The following is a 6,016-nucleotide window of genomic DNA, read 5'->3' as shown; positions in this document are numbered from 1 at the left end:
CATGACCCATGAAATTAGGAGATAGTGTTGTGTGAAGTTACTATATATTTTGGAGTAATTTGTAATGCAGCAATAAAAAAACTGATACAGCAACCTTATATGTCTCCACAACTGTGTTCTACTATTGTAGAAATATTTTGTACTATATTTATCTGTATCTTGCACCTTCCTCACCACCCATACTGTAAGGTCTGTGTGGACATGGGCTGTGATTTTGTTTCCATTTTATCTATGCTTCGTAGCACAGTGCCTGTTTCATTGGCAGAGCTCAATAAGTGATTGCCAAAAGTGATGAAGGAGACCTTCATTAAAAATAAATTGTAGTTGGGTTTTAAGGCTCCTGATAATGTTCTTGAATTTGCAAAACTCAGAAGTAGAGCCTGAACTTATGGGCACTTCTCCATGGTTCTGCCCCCAACGAGGTTCCATATGGGTGCCCAGCTAGTCCCCTAGACAGCATCTCTCTCAGCTTCTTTGACATTTTAATTCTTGAAACTAGTAATTGTAACATTAAACCACATGAGAGGACAAAGTGACCTGCCCATCCACCTGTTCTAATTAATATACTTTTAAACCTCCCAAGGAAAACCATTTCTCCTCCTTCCTTTACACCACACAAAGATTTAGCCATAAAATTTCGCCTTAGAGTAATCACATCCTGAATCAATGACTCCTTTTTTGAGTAAAAAAAAAAAGGATCCCTCTAACATGTTCATTTTAATTTTAAAAATGCTGTTTTAAATGGTAGGGAGCCTTTTAATTCTCCACTCTGGGTTATAAAAAAATAATAGATAGGCAGAAATGTGTTATTAAAGCTATTTTTCTTGGCGTTCTGGTAATTTAATAAACTGCTGAAGCTAAGCCTTGAGACTTTATGATGCAGCAAGACGATGACTTGTCTGTTGATTAATAGATTCTGATCATCCCCCTCCCACCCCCCCTGCTTCCTGGGGTGATTCCTGAAGGACAACAGATGATTTCTGGGGAATAAGATTTGGGGAAACATTGTGTAAAAATGTCATCCAAGGAACTTTAATCTCTAGGAACACCTGTATACTCTTCTTTAAGACTAGGGGTGCTGGTGAACTGGTTGGGGTGAGTCTCAGACAATGATTCTTGAGCTGGTCACTGCCATATTTGACAATTTCAGAACATCCTCAAACTTGAAAATTTTTTATGTCAAAAGAATTGGGCATGAATTCTTAGTCTGCTGATCTAAGTCTTATCTTAGTCTGCTTCAACTGCCAAAACAAAATACTATAGAGTGGCTCAAACAAGACATTTATTCTCATAGCTCTGGAGGCTGAGAAGTCCAAGATGAAGGTTCCGGCAAGGTTAAGTTTCATCCTGAGGTCGCTTCCCCTGGATTGTAGGCAGCTGACACCTCAGTGTGTCTGGCCTTTTTTAAGCTCTCACACCTCCTTTCTGTGTAATGTGGAGAGAGAAAGCTCCCCGGTACCTTCTCTTCTCAAGGCACTAACTCTGTCATGAGGCCTCCATCCTCATGACCTCATCTGGCTTTAGTTTCTTCCCAGAGGTCTCCTCTATAAATGGCACCATATTTGGAGAGACGTGATTTTGAGGGAGATGCAAACATTTAGTCTATTAGAGGGGATGTTCCTGCTATTAGACCTTCACTAGTTGACTTCCAGGCCATTGTTTGGTCTGTCACTTAGAATTGGGTTTGCCTGTGTGTGAAAGAAACCCAAAATAACAGTGACTTTTAAGGGGTTAATTTCCTCTCAACGAGGTCCAGAGCTGGTCTGATGCCTCTTCCCTCTACCAACTTCATAATGAAGCCTCAGCTTTCCAGAAATCACACAAAACACATCTGACTGTACTCCAAGTGTCCTGAACTAACTCACATATTCTGAATGATTGTGTGTTGAGCTGGAAAGTAGAATTCTGTTAGCCAGGAAAAAGGGGGGGATGCATATTGGAAGTCAACCGGCAGTTGTTGTCACATAGAGGATTGAGTAACAGAACTGAATACACCTTCCCAATCAATGGGGGGCGTCTTAGGGGAGAAGTCCTGGAGGGGGGAATTGCTCCAGGCAAGCCCCTCATCTGGATGAGCCCCTCTTTTCCCAAGATCTGTTTTCTTCCTGGTCCTCAGCCCCCACCTCCCATGTCTTGTGTCTTTTGGCTTAACACTGGAAAACAACTAAGAGGTCTTAGTTGTCTGAAGTCATTAATCATGTAAGTTTCAACACAGCTCTTTTACGCTGGGCTATGTGACTAGAAACAGGGAATTGGGAAGAAAAGTGTGTAAGAATATTGACTTTGAGTCACCTATCTTGTGACCTTAACTAAGATATTAATCACTCTGAACCTTAGTTTCTGCATATGTAATATTAATATAACTATATAGCTATATGCATACATCTACATATATATGCAACAGGGTTAATACGACCATTACATTGCATAATAAAGATGATCTATGTAGCACTGTGCTTATAAGTGCTCAATGAATAGTAACTGCTCTTATTTTATTAAGTATTTCTAGAACCCACAAAAACATGCTACTCCTCAATTTTGTTGCTTAAACCACATACAGACTATCATTAGTTTTAAGATTTACAAAGCAAGTCGGTCCTGAGGAAGGAAACTGGGTTTTGTGACTTGAAAACCTATCAGATGTTAAGAGCAGACATCACTTCTCTGACACTCTAACTGGGTGGGTGTCCTACTATGTGCTCTCACATATCCTTTTAAAAGCCTCATCTCATTCATAGTAACTTCGATTTAGTATCTAAGCTTAAAAATGCACGGGGACAGGCACTGTGTCTGTCTTCCCCACTGCTTTATCAGGGGAATTAGTTTTAGGGAGCATGTGCTGAGAAAATGGGCAGGAGAGTCGGTGGGAAGGAATCAGGGGAAATCTGGGAGTTTTCAATCCCTCCCAGACTTCATAATCATGAGTCAGGTCAGGTACTTGGGTAACTGTTTCCATTCCTCTCCTATTTCTGGGATTCCCTGAGAGCTGTGCTGAGTCAGTAATGTGTTGGAAAGGCCTTGGGCATGGGTAGCAGCTTTCCCTTAACGAAGCTTCCTCCTGAAAAATTTCTTAGGGAAACAGTTCAGAAAGGCTTCTGAGAATCAGTGTCAGACATCTGGGATGGGGGTCTGGGCAGTGGGCTCTTTCTGTGTTGGTGGCAGAGTGATTGTGTGTGTGTGCGTGCGTGTGTGTGTTTATCTTTCACTGAGACTCCAGACACATACGTGGCTTAAAAGGCAAACACTGCTAAAGACTCATAAGCAAGGCAGGATTCCTGCCTCCCTTACAAATCCATCCTCTCCTCATAGAACCTCCTTCAACTCTCTTGACACTTTATTCTGGGATTTACCTCCAGATTTCTAGGTAATTATGGGAATTCCACTATCTCTCGAATCATCCATTTTAGATACTACCTACTGACTTTATGATGATAAATGAGAATTTGGGCTCCATTCACACCCCTCTTTTCACCTCCATCCTCCCACAGCAGTTATAACACAGTTTTGCTTAAATCCATATTTGTACTTTTCCTTATTATGGCCATGTAAATATTTTTCACTGAATAGTCAGTCCCAATTATTTCACTGCTCTATGGGAATTTATAGCTAAATTGCCCCACCCCCTCCAAAGAAGAATCTACCATGTCCTTTTTCTACAGTCCCCCGGACCCCTCTGACACACCCCCTCACTGGAGGGCTCCACCTCCCTGCTTCAGCCTGGACTGGAGGTGGTGATTTTCCAGCTCGCCTTTAGGGTTCTGGAGCTGGGACCTTCCTTTTTCATCTCCTGGGGAATCTCTTCAACCTCTTTCCCACTGAGGGTCCTTGGAGGCCTTTTTCCTGGACTCCATGTCTTCTGTCTCAGTGTACCCCACTTTTTTAGTGGGGTACATCCTTCCTTTGTTTCCTGACAGGTACGAAAAGATCAATTTTTTGCAACGTTGCACCTCAGAAAACATCTTCATTCCACCTTCACAGTTTGATAATAGAATTCTAGGTTGTAAATCATCTCCACTCAAAGTTATAACTGCTGTGCCCCAGGATTTTCTGGGTTCCCATGGCACTGCTGAGAAATCAGATACCATTTATGAGTCTTGAACATTTGTGAGTGAGCGGGATTTTCTGAAAAGGTTTTAAAATCTTGCCTTTATCCCTAACAGTGTGAAATTCCACAGTGATGTACCTCAATGTACATCTTTTTCATTCATTTTGGTGAGCACTTGTCTGGGGCGTCAATCTGGGAATTTTTCTCGTGTTTTTTCATCTTCATTGCTGTTAATAGTTCTATTTTCACTGTTCTGGCTAGGTTAGGCAGTTATTCATTTCCTGGATTGATCTTATTTTCTTGATTTTTATCTCCTATAACCCATCCTTGTATTTTTTAAATTTTCTTTTCCATGCTCTCTCTGATGTTAGCTTCCAACCCTTTCCACTGAAAAAAATTAAATCAGCAATCGCTGTTTTAATTTCAAAAGCACTTTCTAGTTCTGGTTTTAAAAATAAGCACACGGCATGTTGTCTTATTTTTAAAATGTACTGTCTTATCTCTGAGAATATTATAGTCTCTCGTTTCTTAGTTCCTGTTTACCTTTGTTCTGATCTGTTTCTTTCTTGTTAGAGAGTATCCATGTTTATTGAGCATCAGTCATGTCCTTAAAAGTTGATTAAAAGCTCTTCATAAAAGGGCAAAATCAGGGCCTCCCTAGTGGTGCAGGTGGTTGCGTGCAGCGCTGTGAAGCTGTCTGCAGCCTCTGCAGTGCAGGTTCTATCCAGGCTGGCCAGGGAGATACCCACATGGCACAGCAGACCTCTCCTGACTCACCCACTGCTCCCCTCAGCAGTGTATTTCGTCAGTCTGCCTGTTCTGCTCCCTGCTCTGTCTCTGGTGGATTCTCTCACCCTCCCACACATCTGGCCTTGTATCCATGAATAAATAAATCTTAAAAAAAAAAAAAGGGCAAAATCAGAGGGCAATTTTCACAGATATTTCCAAGTGCCTTTGGGAAAGTTCATTTTCTCCAAAGAACCCTCCAAACTCCTATCTCTTGGCTAAAACCTAGCTGCCTATGGATATATATGCATATTTTACTTAATGCCCATTTTTAATCTGGACCCACATCTCCATAATCCTTATGCCCAGTGTGTGGTTTTCTCCAGAGAAAACATCTCTCTCTACTAGAACAATCTGTGGCCCCATTTTTGTGGGGCCAGGATAAGAGCTACCCCTTACATCAACCATCTCTCTCCAGCCCCACCTTCCATGGTATCCAGCACCTGGAACCTCCTGAACCTCAGGGCCCTGCAGGAGTAAATGGTTTGCTTCTTGGTGATGAATCTCCTGCATACATCCCCTATTTCAACATGATGATCCCCTACTCTGCTAAGGCATTTACCACTCCTCTATTCTATGGATGCCTTTGTCGATAGTGGGTGATATGGATGGTTTCCCCTAGTTTCATCAATAATGGGGATTCTATAGGTTTTCTTGTCCTCCTTGTTATTTGGGGGTAAACTTCAAAAGAAGAGGTACAGAAACATATCTCTACTCAAGCATCTTAAAACCACAAGTCTACATTAAGCAAACATTAAATCTATATTGAGGCTACACTATCTTTTAATCCTCACAACTATTAACAATGCATTAATAGAACTGAGGTCCAGAGAGGTTAATTTCTCTGCCCAGAGTCAGAGATGGAAAGTGGCTAAGAACCCAACTCTGCACAGGGCAAATGGCGCTTTCTCCTACTTTCGCTTTCCTCCGAACACGCTGAGATGAGAGGGTGGCAAATTATAGCGCAGTCTGGGTTGATAACTGGAAGTACAATGCGAGGAAGCCCTTTGGGGATGTAAAGGTCCCGGCATTTGTGAAAACTTCAAGTGAAGGGGGCACTTCTTTTATGCCCATTCCTGAGATAGATAAACTGGGATATTGAGAAATTAGTAGATCACAGAAGAGAAGAGATGATCCCTTGAGTTTATCATCCCTGGGGTCCCCTCTTCATACAGCAGCATTTCT

The 6,016-nt window shown here is 41.8% G+C and overlaps 1 long non-coding RNA gene across 3 annotated transcripts in view; it reads left to right on the top strand.

The window, feature by feature from the left end:
- Positions 1-6,016, top strand: part of LOC129145138 (uncharacterized) — a 31,335-nt gene that overhangs the window by 10,706 nt on the left and 14,613 nt on the right. The window lies entirely within an intron of this gene.

Source organism: Talpa occidentalis, unplaced genomic scaffold (assembly GCF_014898055.3).
Source record: "Talpa occidentalis isolate TD23 unplaced genomic scaffold, MPIMG_talOcc4v2.1 talOcc4.9, whole genome shotgun sequence".
NCBI lineage: Eukaryota > Metazoa > Chordata > Mammalia > Eulipotyphla > Talpidae > Talpa > Talpa occidentalis.
This window is presented reverse-complemented; position numbering and strand designations above follow the sequence as displayed.